This window comes from Tyto alba, unplaced genomic scaffold, assembly GCF_018691265.1.
Source record: "Tyto alba isolate M040663 unplaced genomic scaffold, T.alba_DEE_v4.0 Super-Scaffold_13, whole genome shotgun sequence".
Classification (NCBI taxonomy): domain Eukaryota; kingdom Metazoa; phylum Chordata; class Aves; order Strigiformes; family Tytonidae; genus Tyto; species Tyto alba.
Window position 1 is genome coordinate 14,985,868 of NW_024881275.1, and position 25,731 is coordinate 15,011,598.

Genomic DNA, 25,731 nt, shown 5'->3' on the forward strand with positions numbered 1-25,731 from the left:
GTCATGAACAAAGAATATTACCTGTATGTGTGCAAATCTTTTGCTTCATGTAACAGCAGTAACACATACCAGTCCAACTGGAGCTACTGTATGAACAAAAGTTCTAAGCATGAATATTTATAATTTATGGTGATGATGATGATGGTGTGTCTCCCAGAAGACACCTGGAAACATACATATAAAGAAAGAGGGAGACATTTGCCAATAAATCTAGCAAGGGCTGAAGAGGGCAGGGACTCCTCAGAAATCTTTTCAGGCCTTGAAGTATGGAAGTGTGTGAGCAAGCATACATGCAGGATAACAGGGCAATATAACAAACACCAAAAAATTCACTGACTAGGTCACCAGCTACATGCATGTGTGATTTCCAAACTCTAGCCTCTCACTCACACTGCACAAGAAGCCACAAACATGAATGAAGAGCACCAGCAACTATAAATTCAAATGCTCAAAACAGAGAATAGTTTTGATTTCAAAAATTGCTGCATTTTTAATGGCTATCTAATTTCCAAGTCTCTACTTTTTTTTTTTTTTTTTTTTTTTTTCTTTTTTCCTCTCCATAGTCTTGGATCTAGAACCTCACTTCTTATGAAATAGCTGAATTTCTAAAATCATGAGTTGTAAGAACTCAAGCTTTGATACATATTCTGTCAAAACTAAGGTCCAAAAAAATTGCATAGATTACACTGTTTTAATTCCCTTTTCAGATCTCATGATTTTAGAGTGGAAGTCACAAAGCAGAACAAAATTTATCAGCCCATTAGTTAAATCTATTCTATCCACTTAAGAATGGTGAGATCTATGACCTGTAGCCAACTTTCCATGGTCAACCAAAAGAACAAAATATATATCCCAGATCTTCCACATAGAAAAAAAATCCTAATATTTGTAAACATAAGACTAAAAATATTTAAATTTTAACTTTCTTGCAACATAATTTCAAAAAGTAGTACAAGACATATTCAGATCAAGTTGTTGTACTAGACAAAGAATAAATAACATACCTTAAGACTTAGTGGGTTCGAGTCCTGGAGACGATCACTGCACCTTTGGAAATAAAATTCACCTGTTAAAACTTTTGCAACCAATTTAGTTGAGGATAAAGATTCCTGTTATTTGAAGTCTTTTACTTAACACAGTTTGCAAGCTTCTTTAGTACCAAGCAGCATGCTCTTTTCTGACTTAAAGCTGTCTTCAAGAGGTGAGTGTAAATTTGTTCAGTCCCTCAGTTCCTCTTTTGAAGTTTCTGAGAAGGAGGTCCACTGTAATATATATTCCTGTCCACTCCATCCTCCCAACCTGGATTTCAGCTCATTTTGTATTACAGATCCTAGCAAGAAATCTTTCTAAAGCAACTATTTTATGAAGTGGGAATTAACAATATTTTGTACTCCCTCTGCAACACTGGTTACTGCGGCAGCAGTTAACCAAAAAACTGTTCAAAAATAAACACCAGTCTTATAGATGACAGAAAATAACATACCTAGCACCAACCTCTTACTTGGCTTTTTTGGAATGAAGGGGGATAAAACAACTGGACTTCCTCTGGTTTACAAATATGGATATGAGCACATTGGCAAAGCTTTTTATACAGAGCACTGTGAACAGCTTATTTTGCACACGAATGCTTTGATAAGTCTTTTACCATTCTAACTTCTGTTATTTGCACATATTACGTGAATGACATCATACTCTCTCATATTCTATTGTGGAGGAATCTCTGAAACAGATCCTTTGCTCCTCTATATCTAGAAAGATATCAGAAAAGTGATAGCAAATTACAGTGTTTGAGGATCTCACCTCTTGAGCTCAAGACATCAAAGCCCTCTTAACAAACAGACAACTCTGGCATATTTTTCTGAGAGTTTAGGAAGAACCTTACTCCTATGGTAGCCTGTCCTTGACATTCCTTGTTCACCTCTGCATATATATTTATAAATATATACTTATATTTATATATATATACAGACCTATATACGTATATATATATATATATATCATTGACATACATTTTTTTAAAATACTGGTTCAAAATATTTATTTATTTCTCAGCCCTTTAAAAATGTCTTCATTCATAAAACTTTAGACTTGCTACATCAAGTTTTCTGGAAGTGTGAAATTACCTATTACCCTGGAAATATGAGAGAGGTAGAGTCCAAGTACTGTACTGCTATTCTACTACAGTGGTTGCCTTATTACAATATAAGTAATATAGCCATCTTATTCATCTTAATTTCACAGGTTTAACTGCTTTTTAGTAAAATACACAGCTTACATAGACCATACAAGATATTTCCTTTAGGTTCATGTCATTAATGATCTCTGTAGGAACCATCACAGTGTTGTAAGAATCAAATAAACCTTATCTCAATAGCTGTTGCTTTATTGCCTAGTACAAATAAGTGTATTTCCCCACCTTCAACAACCTGACTTGTGACTCCCTTGTGAGAGGACAAAAGGCAATACAAAACACTTGCATACTGAATCTGGCCAGATATAGAGGGTTTGCAGATTTGAACCATGAGTGATTCAAGATTAATCTTCCATGAAATTCCAGATCATACCTTATGTCATTTCCAAATTTCCTGAAATCTTCTGTTTATCAGATAACCCCTGAAACACAAAGCTGATCTCAAAGAGAACATGTTTCCCAGGTAGCTAACTCAAAAATAAAATCAATCAAAAAAAAATAATATGTTTATGTCTCAATAAAATGATTATTAGAATTAAGTTCTGATTTTTCAGTGTAGCAAAAGCGCCTTTTTCTCTTTAAACATATACTTGTGTGTACAGTTCAGCAAACTAACACTTGTTTTATTTTAAAGACACTGAAACTTCTGACAGAGTCAATATAGACAAGTTATTTTATAGTAAAAACTTTCCAAATTTTAAAAAGGTGATATCTAACAAAATAATACACTAAAATTTGCTGATTTGAATTAATCAGCTTGAAAGAGTATCTGACAGAAATGCATTAATGTCAGGGAAGCAGATCTTCCTTCTAAAGGGAATAATTTGGGAAAACATACTGAGAATTGTTGCAACAGTAAGAAGAATGCCCTCCTTAAATTATGAACAGCTGTGAAAGGTAGAAAGAATTTGTAGTATATAATTTTTTAGCTGTAATTCATAGTTAATAAAACATATATGTCTCTAACTGCTATATCATAAACAGAACACTTAGTGTCTTGTCAAGTTTCTTCCGGAACAGCTGCACGTTACAGACCTCTTATTTTAAATCCGTATTCCCAAACAGATATTTATCAACTTGATTGCTGATGTTTTTTCAAAAAATCTCACGACTCTTAGTTCATGATATTATCTACAAAATTCTTTCCAAACATTTAGAACTAATGCCATAAAGATCATTTAGACTTCAGATGATGTAGTACCTTATGCTACAAAAATGCCAGTTTTGTTTGTATCCAGCTGAATTCAATGGAGATAGATTACCAATGGCCTCACAGCTCCTGGTCCTTAAACTCCCATTACCTTCTTTTTGACAATAATGGATTTCTGTTTGACACAACCACACTGAAGTCAGGACTATCAGCTCCAATAATCACTGATGTGAAAGTAGATGAAGCCCTTCAGTGGTGACTACATTACATTTCACTAAGGCACATCACACATTGAAATTTACATATACTCTGACATATTTATTTGGTTTAAAGAAAATAAACTTTCATACACTGAAAACAAAACAATCTCACAACATATGAACATACTTCATGCACCTAGCTAATTTATTTCATCTCAAGGATTAATTAATTCACTTTCTGGCACGGTTTATTCAAATGCAAAAATAGAAATCCTGATTTGTAAAACTAATAGACAGATACATACATCAATACATCAGGTGGTGGGATTCATTTACACTAAGGAACTCTGTTCATAGTCTATTGTTGGATTTTCCTCTGTCTGCTAATAATGGCCAAATACTGCCTTGAAACAAAATTATGCCGTTGATGGAGTTGAGACAGCTTAGTGTCAGTGGCACAAAAACAATGTACAAAAATATGACTGTTTAGTTCGTTAAAGGTTTTCCAGATCTCATCTGTCTGAAAGGAAGGCAGTTGAAGGAAGCTTGACTCAAAGTCACGGTTTTTGCAGGTTTCTACTCAAATGATTCAATGACTTCAAATATCTGAGAGATGGGGAAAAAAAGAAAAAAGCCTGTGTTATTTGGCCCAGAAAGTTCTGTCAAGTACTGTCAGGTTACAGTTATAGTGTCCCTATGCTTTGAAGAAGACCTAATATCTGCTGAAAGAACAGTCTTTTTGCCACAAAATTGCCACGTTGCTGACCCTCTGAAAAATCTAGCAAATGTGGTCAAGTTACAAGAGTTGTGCAGACACTCAGCAGAGTGAACAGGAAATTCAAATTGTAGCTGCTCAGAATTGGTAATTTGTGACCAAGGAACAACCTGGCATGGAGGGCAAGAAGGCCAACTGCAGAAAGGGTTGAACTGTCTGGACGCAGGAATGGCAGGACAGAAGGACTCTCTGCAAAGGAGTGAGGTTTCTCTTGGTGATGAGACAAGAGGTGCCGCAGTGTTGTCTTGTAGCAGTCGATTGGTCGTGGAAGGTGAGTGCTCAGGGGTCACCTTTGGGCAGCAGAGCTGGGCTGAGGGATGGACCCATCACCAGTCTGAGGTGCCCCATGCTGACGCTCATGAGATTGGTACTGGTGCAACAGTACATAAGGAGTTGACTTGTGTGGCACTTTTGCAGACTCCTTGTGGAACTGCTTATGGCAGTAGGACTCCGTCCAATGCATTGTGTAATAAATCTTTTATATTTAAGCACAAATATGTTTAATTCACCTCAAGGGATATAATAAAAATTCCCTAAGAAGAGACTTGCAAGCCAGCAAGATTCTGTCTGCAGAATTGACTGGACAATAAATACGACATTTTGACACAGAGAATGGGTTTATCTCACCCACAGTTAAAACATAAACCTAATTTTTCTTTGATGATGCAGCTCAGGCAAACTACAGATCCCTGATGGGATGTCTGTGGATATTTATAAAATATTTTGGACTGAAATGCCTCATAGAAGAACAAAATGTAATGTGTATTCAGATATATAAGTAGTATGTATCCTACTATATATACCAGCAAGATAATATGAATTTCTTTTAACATAATCTATATTCTACACTGAAAACAATGGAGAATCACCAGTTCAAAAGAGTCAGCTGAGAGATCTATAAAAATAAATTTCCTTAACTGAAAACAATTAGGAATGTAATAATGAAGGCACAGTTCTCACAATAACTAAGGGATAATTACTGAGCTTGTTTTGTGACTGATGAACAATGATTTTGAAAAGAAATTTAATCACTGATTTCTTATCATATAGTTAGATGCCAAATGAGATCACATAATTATAGATGAATGAATTTCTATCCTCATTTTATATATAATCATGTCTAGCATGCTGATTACAAAAACAAGAAAAAACAGAATCTTGGGTATTTATTTCATGGAATAACAGTGAGAATTCATTCTTAGCATGCAAGGGTGGATACAGTTTTGCAGTTATAGGAAGAAGAAAATTATTCAGCCCCAATCAGCTCAACTACACCCATGGAAAAAATTTACAGGAAGTTAAAGCATGCATTTTCATGGCCCTTTATTAGGAATCAACTTCATCACAACCATCGAATGAGTGCATTGCTGGCAGGATGTGCTATAAGAAGGTACATAACCAGCAGATCCCTATCCTGGTTACATCACATGTCTTTTCATACTGTCCTGCTTTAAATACCAGTAGTTCCTTGTTTTCTCTACCCATACAATAGCCTCCACTACTTTTTCATTCTTAGTAGCTTAGTCTCATTCTTCACTGAGAGCTGCTTCTCATATTTGAAAGATACTTGAAGTGATACTGTTGTTCATTATCTGCACATGGACACCTCTTGACATGAGGTTGAGAACAATGCCATTAACATGCCACTGCCAAGTGGAACAAGAAAAATGCTACGTTCTTCTATCTTCATTCCATCTAAAAAATTCTACCTTTTACAAAGAAAAGTGACTGTGCTTAGTCTTTGGTATGCTATAGATGAATTTCTGCCAAGTTAATTATAGTATTAATACAGAAAAGCCAAGACTTGCCTTAATGCAGGCAACTTTGTATTTAAATCAAAGTAATGGAAAATGAGAGCAGTGAACCTTATGTAACACTATGAAAGCATCGATAATATTAGCAGACAATGAAACCAAGTAGATCCCATGAAAATGACAGTACACATTTTGAAATTCACTCTATCAAAACATGGTATGCCATTGTGAACAATTGTGGGAAGGGAATTTTTTGAGAAGACAGACTGAAATTTTACTTAATTTCTCTGAAAGTGAAATTTTGTCCCAGTCAGAGCCACAGAAGAATAGAGTACCAGAAGGGGAGCATGCTGTTTTCTCTTGTGCTGCCCAGATTCTGCACTGTGCTAATGTGACTGTTTTAGCAAAGTCAGCCACCTCCCTTGTTCACCGCTGCACATAGCACTGCATTTCAGCACCTTGATAGCAATGAATTCAGGAAGGATAAAGGACACATGTGCAGCTCCAAGGTGCCTCTTATAGACTATATGTTTCTCCCTTTAGCTCTTCATAAAAAGTCCCCAGGAGCTTGCAGAAAAGTGTGAGAGAGAAGGGGGGGCTGGTGTGTGTGAAGGAGACACCCTAGGTAGAAAATGCTTTTCTACTATTCTGCTCTCAGTGTCACAGCCAAGATCTCATTGCTAGAATCAGACTTGCATGATGCCCTGAAGTGGAAACTCTGATCACGTCTGTTTCCTTCTTATAGTTTGGCTTTTAAATAAAATAAAATCAAATCCAAGCCAATTTCTTGAACGTTTTCCTCATGCAGTATTGCAGACAACACAAGACAATAATGAATGGCATCTGCTATAAAGACTTTTTCATACTACTCCTTGGCTAACCTAGTTTTGAGACTGTTTTTATCAGAGTAATTTAATTGTATCTGAAACCACCTCATTACACCAGGAATGTGGGGCAGGGCAACAAATATATTTCCATAAACTACAGCATCCTCCATATCCTAAGCTGGGGCAATTAAAGATGAGGAACCAAAAAATAAGCATGAGCCAAATATGCAGCTAACAAAAGGTTATTTGAAATGGCAAGTTATAACAATTCTCTACTGACCTTTAATTTACACTTTCTGTTAACACCTCACAGTAGGCTAGTTTAAAATGTTCAAAAGGAACCCATTGTACCTTTCTTGCCTCCTTTGTTATCACCCCAGAATTCACTCCGTTTGGATTACTTGCTGGCCAGTGTGACTGGGAGGAGAAGTAAAATCTGCTATTTATGTTGCAAGTAAAAAGACTGCAGTAGCCATTCCAATGCTCTCAAATGGAGATATTCCAGTCACTTACTGATTTGCATAATTTGAAAATTAAGATTGTTATCAGTAAAATTCCCAAGAGCAGTCATTTTTAGGATAACTTTGCAATTCTGTCTCTACAAATGCTGTCAGAAACACATCCTGTTCAATTACACCTGAGCTTGGCAGGCACTAACATATATTTTGAGGTTGTAATAACTATTAAATTTACCTGTGATAAGACTTCATAGTGAATACATATCTCCTCATGTTATGTAAAAAAACACAACAAACAACTTAATGGATTAAGGTGCACCTGGCTTGAGAGCTATTAAAGCAGGATAAAGACAATGCCCTCCAGCAGCTGGTTATGAGAACAACTGTTTCAGCAGTGTGTATCAGCGTGCAGCAGGACTAATGTTCCAGTCCTCCCTCCCAAAGTACACACGCAGCAATTATGCCAACAAAAACTCTGCCACTCTCAGGATTTCTGGAAACCTTAGTCACTAAAAACAGTTTAGAAAGAGCTAAGTTTCAAATTCTTTTCACAATGAAGGGTTCAACTTAAGGATGAAAGGATTATCAGCATTCTACCTGTGTTCCTTTGGACTGGGTTCAAACAGATATTATTAGCAAAGCCATTAGCAAAGACTACCAGGGAGTAATAACCCCATTCAACAATAATTTTTGAGGTTCCATAGTCTTCTTTTCATTCTACTTCAGAGTGAAAACTAAATATGCCTGAATATTATTTTTTAAAAGCAAAGCTGAAGTCTGTGTTGAGTACAAGCTAGAATTTTGTTTAGCTGGAATTACATCTGTGCATCAGTCAACAGACTGATGGCTGGCCAACAGTCTCAGTGTAAGTAGTTTAGAGCAATCTCCCCATAAATAGTTTTGCTGACTCATTTAGATCAGTCCCTCTACTTCTTATCTTTCCAAATCAACAGAAGAGGGATATGAATATAGGTTACTCACATCTCAGCAATTTTGCTTCTGCTCCTTTTTGGACCCACTGAGCATAGTTGGATTCATCCTAACATAGCTGAGGAAGGAAAAGGAATAGCAGTTCTCATAGCACTGTGCCTCAGAGAATATAAATAAGAGTACCTTTACTGAAGGCATTTTAGACTAATTGAAAATGTAGCTAAGATTTTCAGTGTGGACTATACTCAGAGCACAGAAGAAAAAGGAATTAGTATTTCTTGTCCTGACACCTTCCCAGTTCCACACACAATTATAAAGGCATACCTATTCCCTGGTTTTTCAATATTTATTATATCTGCAGAGACTCCATTAATTCAGGAGAAATACGCACATAAGCTTTTTCCTGGGAGAAGAAAGATACATAATATGAAGTTATATGATAGGAAAGACTGCAGCAGGCAAACTGAGATAAAATCAGGTACCAAGATATGAAATAGAGTTACTTATTTTTACTTACTGTCTTCATTCAATGCTTAATGTTACAGTATCCTTGTAGGAAACAAACTATTTTACAATCAATGTATTTTATTGAGTGCAGAATGAAGAATTGAGAACTGCTACATATGAATCTCAGCTCTGTTTCTTCTCATGTAACTTTGACCAAAATACATTTTTCCTTCCTGTAACGTCATATTAACAACACAGGTTGCCTTACCAAGCTCCAGAGAGCCCCTTCTGTGATAGAGCATTAGCTGTTGGTGCCTATAGGGAGAAGCAATCCCACTTAATTCACAGATGTTCTTCTGCTGAGGAAGACTTGGGGCAGGGGCATTTAGAAATTAATGAGGTAGGCAGAGGAGAGGTCTTTGTAAACAGACATATTTTGTCTGGTTTAGAAAAAAGTAGCTGATCAGGCAATCCCCTTACTCATTGACCCTTAGAACAAATCACATGGGATCTTAAGATGCTGCCACACACTAATTTTCATCCCAGGCAGTTTAAATCTAGATTGATGTACCATCCTGACCCAACTCCAAGTAAAACATGCAGACACTAGAATCAGATGTTGCATTTTCATAGTGCTTCAAATTCATACGATGTTATCTAACTGAAAAGTGCTATCTGAAAGCAGATTTGTCCATTTTGAATAATAAGCAGTCTCTGCTTTTGGAAAAATTTATAGAACTAAGCAGCCTTTCATCCCCATATTCCCAGAAAGAAGAACTGCAGTAAAAAATTATATATAATAAAATAAAAATCCTATGCCTGTAATAGCAACATATTGACAATAAGCCTAACTAATCAAATTAAAGTCGTTTGGCTTCTGTCAGCATATAGCTTGAGATGAGTAACAGTTTAACATGAACAGCTCATTTAGGGCAACTACAAAACATGGCATACCATGTTTAAACTTGGCCATACAGATATATATTGACTTTTTAAGGTTTGAATGAAAAGCTGAAAAGCATTCAATCCTCCCAAATGTACTTTTATTTGGACCTGTAAAATGAACTGCTTGCTTATAAGAAATGAGTTCTCAACACAAATCAACATGACAGTGAGATAGACTGGAAATGTCATCAAAACTACAGCTATATCTGGAAGCAGCCCAGCTGAGTATCTTTTGCTTTAACGAACAGAGCAAATAATGGATAAAAATATAAGAACATAAAGAAGATGAGAAAAATAAAATCAGTCTTGCAATAGAAACAACCATATTGTAAAAACTCAAGATTTCCCTTTTAAACAAATGAACTGTCAGAGAACAATGGGGGTGGTAATACACCAAAAGTGATATTAAATCAAAGTTCATTTTTATCTGCACCTGAAGAAACGTTGTGAATAACTTCTCAAACATTCACAAGAGAAGCTGAGGAAGACCTTATCAGTGAATGATAGTCTCTATTATTAACTGGCATTATTAGAAAACAATAATAATTAATTAAAAGATATACTCCTAATTAAAACTGTTGAACAAGGTTACACTTGCTATTGTTAAGCATTTTCTCCCTGGAATGTTCATCTCCCTTCTTAAGAGTCATATTCCTGTATACATAATTAGATGATTTATAAAGTAACTGCATATAATGGGGTTTCCAGGGAAAGCATATATATTTTTTCAGGTGGCAAAGATCAGAAGTATACAAGTATAATTAAGTTTCATTGTCTTTTTAGAGGAAGATAATTATATTCTCCCACCACACTACATTATTCCATCTTACATGTGCTATCCCTCTTACTATAAAGCCAAACAAAGGAATGTTATTAAATCCATATTTATGCCCCAAACCCAAGATCTCATGGCTGACCAAATACTGGTATGGTATCAGACAATCTCCTATTGTTTTATATATATTGATTTTAATCAGAAATTTTAGAAGCTTCTAACATCATTACAATTTTGTCAGAATGTTTGGAAAAAAGAAAGTCAGATGCATTCCCATTGAAGATTCTTATCCCTATTGTGTGCAGCCACTACTGGTTTAAACATGCCTTAAAAATATCCGAGACAAATTAATGTTTTTTTTTTTTTTTTTTTTTTGTTTGTTTTTTTTTTTGCTTTTTTTTTTTTAAATCTAGAAGGATCCCATTCCTTTTTTTTGCTGAGGCCTGTAGTTACTGTATACCCCTCATTAAGTAAAGGAGACTAACACAGAAACGCTGTGTGTAGAAGACTAACCCCAAGTGCTGCTGGGACAGTCAGAGCATCCTCGCTGTGGGTTGTCACTGGGGACCTACACCCCACTGCGGATGGAGGACACAGAGGAGGGACCCCACGCCGAGGGGTGCCTGTGGGGCCTTACAGGGGCTTCCTGAGCCGCACGTGGGTCAGCACAGGCACAGGTACGGCTGCAGCACCTGCCCTGCCACAGCAGCAGTGAGTGTGTGTCGGGGACCCACATGCCCGGGGAGGAGGTCTGCAGCACCCAGAGCCTGTAAGGGGGAGGTGGGGTGTGAGCAGCCACGTGTGCATGCAACCACACACACTTGCATGTGTGTTTGTGTAAGGGGGGAATCATATAATCTTGGGAGTTGCTACAGAACGATGACTGGGAATTTGTAGCTGTTTACTATTGGTTTTTAAGTGTTTAGTGTTGTGGGGTATGTGTTTTTGTTGTTGCTATTGGTCCCAAATGTATAATTCACTTATTACCACTTATTTGTATGATATTAACAATAGACAGCTTTGATACGGATTTGATGTAAACCACTTCAGCAAAACAATTTCTCATATGCTATAGTGTGGACTTTTTAAACAGATTAAAATGACTTAACTTGAAACAAAAAGTCCACAGTACAAGTATGCATACTATCTTCACATCACATCTTCACATAACATTTTCATCATTACAATTGAATGTACAGTTTTCTCCCTGACCAGACACACTTGCTGTGTGATTTCAGAGAGCCACTTTGCCCCTTAGAAATTTGGTGTAACACTACTTTCCCTGTTTCACATGGTTGAAGGTCAGGTATGCGATCCATCAATGACTGAATGGTGCTCAAATATTACGCTGATAAAAGCTTTTAAAAGACTAATACAGCTGATTAGGTTTTCCCCCATTCTTTTTAGATCTTATATACCATGTTTGTAAGTGGTGTCTGCAAACACTCACTAAAATATAGACTATCATATACTAATACATAAAATGAAGTAACCCTGTAGTTGAATAGCTATAATTATTAATAAAACAATAATTCATTTCATCACTTGTTGTTACAGAGAGAATGTTCTATCCCTTATATATATTTTTTTTAATTATATATGGCATTCATTTTAAAAAGATCTCTTTGAAACCAACAGCTTAAACCAGCAATTCTACTTAGCAAGAACAAACCCTACAACTGTTATATACTGTGTCCATTATGCTTTTTAAAGGGTTGATACCAACTACCATTTGCCTATGTTACTAATTACCTAGAAGCTCTAAAATAGAATGACTGCAATCTGATAACCAACAGCAACAACAGGAATTTGAAAGAAAATTATTTCAGATCCCAGTCTAAGGGAAAAGACTATAACGTGAAGGTGGCATCAGCATAAGTGGAAGCAATCTAGTTACAAGTCAGTCTTTTAAAGGTAGCACAGAAGAAGCGTTGATATTTTTACAAGAGAACAGATTTCTCTGGAAAACTGATGAAAGCAATGAGATTTTAGAAAGTCATTTAAGTGGAAAACAGAAAAGAAAAATAAATGATGGAGAATACTAAGTAGAATAATAGTGCATACAATACTAAGTATACTAATACTGCATACAAATGAACATAAAATGGAAAAATAAAAGTGCACAATATGTCAATTTCCTTTTCTCAGATGTTACAAAAGAGGTTGACATTGCTTAATAAAGAGATGAGAGTATGCTTTGAGGTTTGATTTTTTTTAAAATGTAGAAAAATTTTGTTCTATCTTGGAGTTGAATCTCACAGGGTTTTTTTTTTTGTCCAACCAGGTGTTGTTCTTTGTTAAGAGAAAATTATTCTTGTTTCCTAAAACCAAATAAACTTATTAAATGCTTGTATAATAGATAAAGGTGGGAAAAAGAACAATTTATTTTATTTCTTATTTACTTATATTGCTTAACTTTTATTTTAAATGCAAATGCAAAGAGATGTCACTCTGAAGTCTACAAGCATTCACGGTCTATCTCCTTTATTAAAGACATTGAAGACCCACTTATAGTTTGTCATATAATTGGGGGACACTGTTTAATATGCATATTTTCTTCAAATGCTCAACACAGAAATGATGAAGTGCAATTACTTTACAGATCATCATTATTTCTCTTAGTAATAATTTATGCAGCACATGAAAAGCACTCAAGGTGATTGTGTATCCTAATGTGACTTCTGTACACTGGGAATATATCAGGGACAACAATTCTGGATGATTTCAGCAGAGGACTACTAATGGCTACGCTTCTAAATGATGGCTACTACATCTGGATATTTGTATATGATCTCTATGGAAACTGAAATAAAAGAGTATATTTATTAAACAGAGAGGTCAGGAAACAGAACTTGAATTTTTTCTTTTCACCCTACATACACTAACTCCTCTGATAATCACTGTTGCTCTTTCACTCTTATAGTTATTAGCTTTTTCCTTCAACTTTTGCAATTTGCCACCTTTCTTACATCATCATGGTTTCTTAGAAACTGTGTAATGCTGGATTAGATATACTGCAAGGTGAAATGAAACAGAAACAAATAATATTACATGTTAATAAGGCTCATAAGACACTAAATGAGGATAAAAATATTTTTAAAATTAACTGTGATGGTACAAAAAAAACATTTTATTTCCTTTCAAAAATTCTATTTTAGTTCTCCATTGGAACTTTCCACCAAAAGCTATCTTTGAAATACCTTGAGTATTAAATCTTCTCAAAGCTGAGGCACTTACACTGGATCTGGAGACATGGATAATCACAGAGGCTGAAACTGAGCCACTGTAATCCTTTTCTTCAACTCCCAGGGAAGAGGACGTCAATTGTAAGGATAATTGAAAGTCTTATTTTTGAATAAGCAGTTAAGTACTTGCTTGGTTCCAATTGACTTTGATTGCTATTAAGTACTTTCGTAAATGTCCTTAAACAGGAGTGATTCACTGAACTGGAGCCCAGAAGAAGCACAGTGTTCACATCGCTAATGAATGCAAAAGCAAAAACCCGTTGTTTGGTAACTTATGACAAACCATTCAAAAGATGGCAAACCAAAGCCAGACTTTCTTGGATCTCTATTTCACATTTCAGACACATTTTTTTTTTCACTTTGAAATATTATTGAGGATAATTTTTATGCTACTCAAAACTAACATGAATATTTTCTTTACCCTTGCTATTGTAGGAGGTGTGTTATGAAATACCAGCATATTCAGCTCCTCAAGGAGAGTCCAGGGATGAAGAATAAACATCTCTTATTCAGACTGAATTGTTAACAGAGTTTATTCCCCAAGACGAGACAGGCCAGTAACTTTTCCTGACACTCTCAAAGTGTGTCAGATAAGGAGTGGTCAAGTAGTTAATAAATGCATAGTGAAGAATGTGGGAGCAGAAGCTTCAGTCCCTGTTCTAACATAAACTCTTTTTTTCAACTGTACAGAGGTAAGTTAGTGTCTTATTTTGTCTCAGTTAAAATAGTACAGCTAGTAGCATGACACGACTGCAATTAGGAAAAATATATTAAAGATGAGGAGGAACTTGGATACTATGGTAACAGAGGTCTGACAGCTATCTAAGATAAGGAAACAATATAGAAATATTGTCTAGGAGAAATAAAAATGGCAATAAGATACAATCTAAAAAAAAAAATGCCCAAGGTGTCCTAGTGCCAAACATACTTCAATAATACTACCTAGGTAATCACCTCAGTATTACTCTTTGCATCTACATACATTTCCAAAACTTGATCTTGTCTACCATTCTTACTCATTATTTGTGCCAGAGGAACACAAAAAATAAGACAATTTTGTATCAAGAATGACGTTTGGAATAGACAAAACAACAGATGACTGTGAAGGAACCAAGGCAAAGGAGATCAAAGGCATCCAGCCTTTGGCCAGTAGCAGAGCTGGGTAACAAGTGTCAGGCCTGCGGTCTCTCCTTTAGAAACTCTACAGCCTCATTTTGACTGTTTTGTTTGCTCATGAAAGAACTATAAGCTCTTTAGCGAAGAGGTTATTTCATGCAGATTTGCAACCAATATATTAGTCTTATTTCAGAAGTGCCAAACTCACACTTCCTGAAAAAGTAAAAATTTTCCCCACTGTCCAGGTGAAAATATGATATTTACTACTATTTACTACTTTACCCCACCTTGATGTTTTTCAATGTGCTTCCATTCAAAATATAGTAGTTAAGTTTTCCTTCCCCCAAAAAATAAAAAAAAATCTCCATGGACTGACAACAACATAGAAGGACCACAGAAATTATGTAGAACAACACACAATATGAAACTGGTTGAATATTAGTATGTCATGCACATGGCAATGAAGTCATATTCGACTTAAAATACCCTCTCACATCATTGTTCTTTAAAAAATAAAAGAAAGAGAAAAGGAAAGATCCAAGAAATTACTTGGATCCCAAATCCCTTCTTGAACTATCTCTTATTACTCATATTTGCTTTTGATGTCCTATTAAACTGCAAAGTGATATTTATAGTTAAATGCAGGTTTTGAGGAGAACATCGAAACACCTCAGGTAAGTGATTTCTCGTGGCCTAAAGTGCCAGGACGATTCAGTTGTGCATATTTTCCCATTTCTTTAGAATTTTCTAATATTATGGGAAAACAGTCTACTAGCCTCATTATTACAGATGAGAAGTTTTATTAACTTGGATTAAAGTTGTTATGATATCTGAACATGGGGAATGGAGTGGTGATTGCATTAACAATTCTCAGTTAGAAGTGGTGGATTATGGTTATAAATCTTGACCTTGATTATATCTGCATAATAAAGTGCAAGAGATCCTCAGCATTCTGAACATTTGAAATGGGGATACTTTCATGAGGAAGGAAGAAGTCATAAAATGTCCAAGCTCATAAAATAGTGGCATTTACAAACCAGTGGCATTTACACACCAGTGGCATTTACACACCAGTGGCACTTACAAGACAAATATATTGAAGCCTTTGGAAACCTAGAGGTTCAGAGAGACACTTATATAAATGCCAAAAAAACTCTCTTAAGTATCTGATTTCACTTTATTTCAGTGGAGGATAGACACCTAATTGATTTTGAAAACAAATACACTCTATATCCTCCCTGTCCCCTGAGACTTCCCTTTGTCTCCCACAAAGGTGGCCTTTAAAAATGTGGTCTCTAGAGCTTGCACTACCATTGAAGGAATGTCCTGGGCTTGAGTGAGTGGTGGGGGTTTTTGGTAGCAGGGGAGGGGGCTATCAGGGTGTTTCCCTTTGAGAAGCTTCTCGAAGCACCCCCAGCTCCAAATCAGCTCCACCTCTGCACCAAAACTGAGCCAATCAGCTGAACCTCTGCAATAACATATTTAAGAAGGGATGTGGTGATGCGCAGTGGGACTTGTGAGGAGGAGTTGCTGCAGCTGCATGAACACCAAGGTCAGTGGAGGAACGGAGGAAGAAAGGAGGGGGGAGGTGTGCCGGATCAGAGACCCCCCTGTATCCTGTGGTGAGATGGCAGAGTGCCCTCCCCTGCCACCCATGAAGATCTACGGTGGAGCAGACATTGATTTATGTCCTGTGGTTTTTGCCTGGATGATCAAGGTGCTGTACCCAAAGAAGGCTGGGGGCTTGTGGGAAAAGGTAGCCCCCACTGTTGTAGTTCAGCACTGGGAGGATTGCAGCATGAGGGGGTGTCCCACGCTGGAGCAGCTCAGGAAGGGCTGCAGCCGTGGGAGGGAATCCAGTCGGAGGAAGGTAGTGACCCACGTCAAGCAGTGTAAGGAAACGCTGCAGCCCATGGGAGGGACTCACATCAGAGAAAGTTTGTGGAGGGCTGTCTCCTGTGAGAGGAGGACCACGACAGAGCAGGGGGAAGAAGTTCTAGAAGCTCCCACAACTGAAGACAAACGAAGTGGCAGCACTGACTGCATCCCCTATTCCCTTCCCCTGTGCCGCTGGGGGAGGAGGTAGAGATATCGGGAGCAGAACTGAGCCCAGGAAGAAGTGAGGGTTGGGGTGAAGGTGTTCTCAAGATGTGGCAATGCTTCTCACTGTCCTACTCTGTTACGTGTTGTTAGTGTCTGTAATAAATGTATGTTCTTTTTTTCTTCCCCATATGAGTCTACTTTTTGCTTGTGACAATAAAGTCTGATTTTTTCCCCATCCCAGTCCTATCTCGAACCTCAAGCCTGGCTCTCTGTCCCTTCTTATTGCTGGAAGACAAGGGAGAGAGAGTGGTTGCATGGTGGTTGCCTGCCGACGAGGCCTAAACCACAACAAGGAAGAGGCCGGCAAAAGATTTGCAGATCAGTATAACTGGTTCATGGGGAGCTGCACTTTGACTCCACAGATAAATTATCATTTTCATCATTTAATAAGCTCATTCACATGGAGTTAATTGTTAAAATTTGTAGTAAGAGCAAAAGGAGAATAATGATAAACAAATGTATTTTAAAAAGTTTTCTGTGTATATAAAACTGATATATCTAGATGCTTCTGAATATAACAGGAACCGGCTTTATGTACTGAAAGCATGGATGTCATGCACTGAGCACTAAACTTGGCTTAGAATACTGTATTGTGCCTTGTGATCAGCACAATAAACTAAATAAATCAGTGCATTTCCTATAGCTCCCATCCCACACAGCAGAGGATTTAAGTTGCTATGCTCCTTGAAAGGGAATGTAACACTTTTCATTAAGTCTGGATGGTGAGGAAGAAGGATTTTTGTCTACATTTTAACCTAGCTGGGAAACTGCTCTGTATTGAAAGAAGATGAGAAGAATCATGTCTGAGACTATTTTGAGGCAGAGACTGTAATTCTGTTTGCCAAGCACTAAGGTAGAGGGCTATTTTCTGATCTGCTTTGCATAGCTGCATGAGGAATGTAGAAAACAGTCCCCAGAGAACTGCCTTTTGATACTGCTACAATTATGGATGATTTGTCTGTGTTCATGCTCTGCACATCTGTGCATTAGCTTCCATCAGACCTGAAGCTGGAGCAATAACCTTAAGCATCTTCCAAGTATTGCAGACATGGATTACAAAATACCAAGGATTTTTAGGACAAGTAAGTTAACAGCTCTCAGTGATACAAAGGCATACTGTTACTGCATTCCATGCAAAGCCAGTTCTATTGCCATTAACATTAATACAGCTGAGAGATGCTTCACTGGAAAATAAAAGAAATTGACAACTATTCACTAGAAGCAACTACACAAAAGAGAAACACCAAAGTCTAAATTAGTCTAAGTCCTTCATTTTGGTGATGTTCCATTCAAGAGTGAAGGAGGAATTTCCTGGGTCAATCGATGTCCTAATTAAGGGATTCTTTACTAATTTGTTTGTTTGTTTGTTTGTTTGGAAGAGAAAGAATACCTTTTTAAAAAGATATCTGAATTGATAAGCAAACAATTTGGTTACTTTTCAGAACCTACTAGGTGAGGTAACTACAGACAGATATTTCAGTCTACAATATAAAAAATGCCTTCTTGGTATGCCTTCCTTTTACAGAATCACAGAATGATTTGGGTTGGAAGGGACATGTGAAGATCATTTAGTGCATCCCCCCTGCCATGAGAAGGGATACCTTTCACTAGATCAGCTTGCTCAATACCCCATCCAACCTGACCTTGATCATTTCCAACAATGGGATATCCATAACTTCTCTGGTAAAAAATGATAAAACCATTGCCCTTTTTCCTGTCACTAAAGGCCTTGGTAAAAAGTCTTTCTCTACCTTTTTCATAAGCTTCCTTTCAGTACCAAAATGCTGCAATAAGGTGTCCCTGGAGACTTCTCTTCTCCAGGCTGAACAGACCCAACTCTCAGCCTTTCTTCGTAGGATATATGTTCCAGCCCTCTGACCATTCTTGTGACCCTCATCTAGATCCACTCTAACAGACCCATTTATTGTACTGGTGCCTCAGAACTGGTTGCAGGTTGGGTCTCACGAGAACGAACTAGAGGAGGAGGCTGAACTCCCTTGACCTGTTGGCCACACTTCTTTTTGGGCAGCCCAGGATATGACTTTTTTTTCTGGGCTGCAAGCATACACTGCTGGTTGTCTAGTAGCTTCATGAGGGCCAAATAATTTCATTATGCCAATAACACATTTAAAAAACTGGATTTTCCCATTTAATTTATCTCACTGGCACTTTTTAACAGTAACTGATATATGTCAGCTTTAGTTAGACATATGATCTGCCTAAGCATATGGGAAATAAAATATTTTTACACATTTTCAGAGAACTAATGATGAAAGAGTAAAAGAATGCTAACCAGAATTGTAGGAAGATGTTACTAAGTATAAATTAAAAGCACTGCATGAGAAGGTTAAAACTGTTTGCTGATTATCATCCAAAGAGATAAAAGGGATTAGCAAAACTATGAAGAAAGCTTCATGATTTGTTAGTTTGTTTTACAACTGGAGACACTTCTCCTTCACTACATCAAATATGTTCTGATTACTAAATCTGATTAATGACTGCCCATGACTTATTACTGTATTTTGTTAACAAAGTCAAAGTCAGCAATGTTCTTCATCCTTGGCCCAGAGGTTACTTTAGTCATAAGAAGGCTGCCAGCGGTAAAGAAATTTTCTTCCTATTAGTTACACTTCCAAAATGAAGTAGGGAGTATTTTAAAATGTTGGTGAAATAAAGAGTATCAAATATTTAAACTATCAGTAGTCAAAATATTAAAGGATTAAATACTTAATTTGAACCAATATCAAAAGCTTGGATGCTTAAGTTTACTTATCTAAATTTTCTGCATCTGTAAATTTCATGAAATTTCAAGGAATTAAACTACATAAGGCACCTATTTTGACTCTTAACTGCTCTTGATTAAGTCACATTACAAGGAGTATGCATCTGGTGGCTCCTGAACATAAGTCTTCAACACCAGTAAAGAATTGTAGAAAACTGGGACCTTCTGTGAAAAAATTTAGCAAGGCACATTTAATATGATTTTATCCACACGGTAAGTCTGTAAGTTAGCTTGATTCAAACAATTCAAATGAATGAAGAGACAGTGGCTCTTAACTGTTTATTCACACCAAAACTTTTGGTTTTAAATTTTATTTTCCTTATTTGTATTTAATTTGCAATGTTTTCCTGCCTGAAGGAAACATCCCATTATTGTTCAGGAAAGATGCTTAAATCCAAATTTAGGTATAAATCACAGTTTCCTCTGACAGAAATTTAAATAGAGCACAAAACACATAAATAAAGAATTTGCAAGCCTGGCCTCATTAGCTAGGCAGTAAAAAAAGCCAAAGTTTTCAATCAAGGCTGATTTCAAAAGCTAGATGAGATCTTTTATTCTTTGCTACACAATATAAAAGAAAATAAGAAATCCTATCTTGAACTAACTGGAAAAAATATTTCTTAGAATTGTAAATTGTAAGGGCTTTCTAGACAGAATTGAAAAGGAAATAGGAGATAATTGTGTATATGTTACAAGAATGAACATAAATCAGGGAATGTAAATGGGAAAAGGATTAACATAAATGGAATTTTTACCAATTTTTCCTCTAACTGACATCATTGTGATGGCCAGTTCAATGCACTGAGTATACTGACATTCTTGAAAAGTCTTTTTTGGGCATAAATTTCATTGAAAACACTTTGAACTACTGCATGGCAATTTATATGTTTCTAACCATCTGGGCTGCAAAGAAGACACAGAACTTTATCTATATGCAAAGTACTAAAGGCTTTTAAATTTCTTGACAAGAAGTGGAGATGGAAGACTAGAAATCAAGTATGCAGCTTGCTAGGACAGACTGAGAGGACTGCAGCGCTATAGGTGATTTTGCTTGAGCTAGTTCATCAGTCCTGTAGTCACCTTGCAGAACTGTTAATCACAGGTGCATACTGACTTCCAACTGCAAACTTCCAAAATTAATTTCTCAATGATCTGAGAAAGGCTTTTGCAGATCAGTCCTTGAAACATGCTGCTTAACCACAAGTTCCATTACTTGTTCAAAATTCTGTAGTAGCAAAGTCCCAAAGAAGACTATCACAAAGTTACAATTTATGCTGGAGAAGAATGTGTCCTGTTTCATTGCACATATCTACAGACTGAAGAATGGCAGGAACATCAGTTTTTGAAAGAGGTCACATGAGGGTGGTACTGTGTAAAGGATATATACACTCACAGAGATTTCAGTCACATTAACTGAGCATGGCATTGAGTGAGAAAATCCACTTTTTCATTGAAGTACATGTAAGGACTTGTACATAGTACATACCCGTAACAGTGTATCTATGCAACTTTGGAAATTAGGATCTGCAGAAAGTGACAAAAAGAAACATGGTGATTACTATGTATATAGTGAGCAAGATTCAAGGATATTACAATGCTATTTATAGCCTTCAGTTAGGCACTTAGTCACTTTTAGTAATTGGGAAAAGATATTGATTCTGCAATAGACTAAGGAGTTCCTGATAACAGTAGCAGAATGTACACAAGATCTAACAGGCCAACCACTCTCTAAAATTCTTATCAGCAAAAGTCCTGCTTTCTAAAACCACTCAGGACGTGTGATTTACTAGACAACTGGACTCACAGTGTGATGCTTTATACTTGGAATCAGAACAGATTGTGCAATTGGATAAATGATCTCAGCAAAATGACACTGCTAGAGCTACAGATACACATTTCCAAGCATATTTGATTTTAAGCCATCTTGTAGGGGCCAGAATCCTGCCTAGTGTAGATCCGCATTAATCCATTAATTTATAGTTACTAAACATTGTAATGTACTGGAACTACATTTATTTACTGTTAAAACGATAGATCTCTCTCTATTTCTTATTTAAAACTGAATTCAAGTCTCCAGGTAGACAGTGACAATTAAATATTACAAGAACAGAATCAACAGCAAGATGGTGACTTTCTAGCCAAAAGGTTTTAAAGATGCCCAGGAAAAGTTGAGCACATATAAAAACAGTGAAGGCAGTGATCTAAGCTACCTTCTCCAGGACAGATAATTAGTAATGAATGATTTAAGGAGGCAGAAACAAGTGACTGCAGAAAGCAAAGCATCGTCATTGCTGTCAGTCAACCACATGCAACTTGCCACAAACTACCATGAATAAACAGGAACTGAGATTAGGAAGAAGAGAGATACAAGTGAATGAGAAACACTCAACTGAGAAATCAGGGAGAGAAGATGATGGATAAGCAATGTCTATGGTGGAAAGGGCATTGAGTAAGGCTAAGGTGCGTGGAAGGTACAAGCATCTTGGGGTTGGTGAAGTCATCGAAAACAGACAAACAGAACAAGTGGGAGCAAAAAAATGAAAGAATGAAACAACCTGATTATTATTTTCTTCCCTGGAACGTGAAAATCAATTGCAGAAGCTTAACTGAATGTATATAACCTGTTAATATCTAACATAATATTTTTTTTTTCTGTGTCCAACTAAGCTTATTCCAACTAGAAGATGAATGAAGTCATAATCAGGAAGCTTGGATTGTGGGTAATCTCTCTTAAAGTACACCCTGCAGAGGAGTGGCACAAACACTGCTGGAGGGATGTTTCAAAACTTCAAAATGACTCAGTATAATTGTCCATCTAGAAACACAGACCATATAAGTACAGGAATGCAGGTAGTAAATAGCAGTCTGTGGACCCTTTGAACAGTATATCAGCCCACAAAGATTCACCCTACAACATTCTCCACTAGAACAGACTATCACTAAACTATTATTGTTCTGAAAATTGAAGGGGGAAAAAAAAAAAAAAAAAAGCCAACATATATCACCTCTGTTGGATTTTTAACCTGTGGGGATAATTTATACTGTATTACTTTCTAGAACTATATTAAAATAAGTACCAATAAAATACAAGGACAGTCTAAAAAATTACTAACATCACCTACCTGCTTCAAGCACTTGAAACAGATTAAATAAAATTGAGCACTGCATCTACATATATCAGTATATTAGAGTGTGGGCAGATAATCTATAACCAGGCAAAATCTTCCTATAACTCTCCTGAGTCTGCTGCCCCTGCCACTAACTTCATATCTTATAATGCCATGAGTGCAAAATAAGTATTGACATTACCTGTACCATTTCTGTTCTGTGCTTTCATGACCTTCTGTATCAAGACTGAATACCTAGATATTTCTTTCTACTTGTGCTAAAACTTTCTTCAGAAAAACATTGCCATTCAGGTACAGCAAATAACATGCCTTCCCTACTGAAATACTAATGAAGGGAAGAATTCAGAGAAATAGTGCCAATTAGAGAAATGCAGAAAAAGAACAATGACAAAAACAAACAAACAAACAAACAAACAAAAAAAAACAAACAAAAACCAGCAAAAAAAACAGACAGCAAATTAATCTAAAAGGAGAAATATGAAAAAGTGACAAGAACTGAACTTAAGACAAGAAAGATGGTAGTTCCAAGATGCACTAATCTATTCACAGACTATTTTTATTTCCAATTATCAATAAAAATTTTAATTACCAGAAAACTGAAGTTTTACCCAGTTCTAGCAATTCTATTAACAATTGTTACACCTTAAAATGAAATAACAAATACTGAATTAAAAAAAAAAAAAAAAAAAACAAACATAAAATCATAGAATACCAGGTTGAAAAGGAAAAGGACCTCAAAGATCATCTTGTCCAACCTTTTCTCTGATTATTATGAGAATGCAGCATCTTGGAGAATAACCACATCTCTGTGGACTACTTATGATATGGCAGTCACCCCTCAATTCTAGCCTTACTCATTTTCAAATCATATATCCATGACAAATATAATAGCAATAAACACAGTTGTCCTATGAAAGAAATATACATATGAACACATACACACACACATATATATATGGACTATATACTAGATATGTATATATACCCACATATGTGTATATATATGTATATTTCAGTTCAACTTAAAATGGCATAAAAGAGCTCAACTTTATGTCACAAAGTAGATCTGAAATATGAATCATTTGAGACAATCAAGCATCTTTTATACTTTTTTCATAAATATCACATAAGTTCATTACATCTTTCTCTACTGGAAAGGTCTTTCTCAAAGTAACTTAGTTTTTAATGCTCAAACCTGAAATTTTGTTTTCAGTTCTGCCACTGCCACTCACATGTGACCTTTAGCACATTATGACACTTTTTTTGTGGCTCAGTTCATTGATCTGCAAAATGGTGTAACAATACCTATGTTGCAGCTAATTGATGCTCTCACATGGCAAGACAGCCATCAATGAAAAGCACTATCTAGGAATGTCCTGGGGAGCCAGTTGCAAGAGGAGGTGCAAAGAGAGGATTAAGGCTGACTAGTCTCATAAGTATTAACTTTGTCATAGCCAAATCAATCTAAGTATGTGATGATAAATTATGGGAATGCACTTTCAAAAGAACATGCATCACATACCACATATCTTCTACTGAAAGATGAACAAGAAACAAAGTAGATTTTACAGCAATTGTGCTACAGCTAATGTACAATATTGTTGTGGTATAGGCCTGATTGGCAGCTAACCACAATGCAGCAGCTCTCTCTCCCTTCCCCTCCGGCAATGAGAAGGGACAGAGAGCCAGGCTTGGGGTTCGAGATAGGACTGGGATGGGGAAAAATCCCCCTTTTATGATCACGAGCAAAAGGCAGACTCATTAGGGAAAGAAAAAACCCCATACATTTATTACAGACACTAACAACATGTAACAGAGTAGGTCAGTGAGAAGCACTGCCACATCTTGAGAACACCTTCCCCCCACCCCTCCCTTCTTCCTGGGCTCAGCTGTGCTCCTGATATCTCTACCTCCTCCTCAAGTGGCACAGGGGCAGGGAATGGGGGGTGCAGTCAGTGCTGCCACTTCCTTCATCTTCGGTGGGGGGGACTGTCTGGAACTTGTTCCTCCTGCTCCATCGTGGTCCCCCTCTCACAGGAGACAGTCCTCCATAAACTTTCTCCGACATGAGTTCCTCCCACGGGCCGCACCGTTCCCCACACTGCTCCGTCATGGGTCACTAACTTCCTCCAACTGGATTCCCTCCCATGGCTACAGCCCTTCCCGAGCTGCTCCGGCGTGGGACTCCCCCGCGTGCTGCAATCCTCCCAGCACTGAATTACAGCAGTGGGGCTACCTTTTCCCATGAGACCCCAGCCTTCTTCGGGCACAGAACCTTGATTATTCCGAGCAGGAGCAACAGGCCATAAATCAGTGTCTGCTCCACCGTAGATCTTCATGGTTGGCAGGGCGGGGCCGCCCTGCCGTCTCACCACAGGATACAGGGGGGTCTCTGCTCCGGCACACCTCCCCCCTCCTTTCTTCCTCCGTTCCTCCACTGACCTTGGTGTTCATGCAGCTGCAGCAACTCCTTCTCACAAGTCCCACTGCCCGTCACCACGTCCCTTCTTAAATACATTATCGCAGAGGTGCAGCCGATTGGCTCAATTTCCCAAACAGAAGTGGAGCTGACTTGGAGCTGGGGGAGCTTCGAGAAGCTTCTCACAGGGGGCCTCCCCGATAGCCCCCTCCCCTGCCACCAAAAAACTCCACCACTCACTCAACCCAGGACAAATATAGAAGATAATACCAGGACAGAAAGCCAGAACCAGACTGGCAGATAAGAACAGGTGGTATTTTTGAACCTTTTTAACCAAGAACAGGTGGTATTTTTGAACCTTTTTAACCAACTTCTATGCAACTTGAAGTCACTTTTTCACCCAATCTAGCTGTATCAAAGGGTACTAAAGTGAGTAGAGATGTAATTCATGTTCTTTGGTCTTTACAACATTGTATAAATGGCATG

At 37.2% G+C, this 25,731-nt stretch overlaps 1 protein-coding gene across 1 annotated transcript in view; it reads right to left on the reverse strand.

The window, feature by feature from the left end:
• The window catches only part of LINGO2 (leucine rich repeat and Ig domain containing 2), a 545,477-nt gene that overhangs the window by 182,807 nt on the left and 336,939 nt on the right, over positions 1-25,731 (reverse strand). Inside the window, exon 4 of the mRNA XM_042787612.1 lies at positions 1,005-1,047. The gene's annotated coding sequence lies outside the window, so the exon portion shown is untranslated. The remainder of the gene's footprint in view (positions 1-1,004; positions 1,048-25,731) is intronic.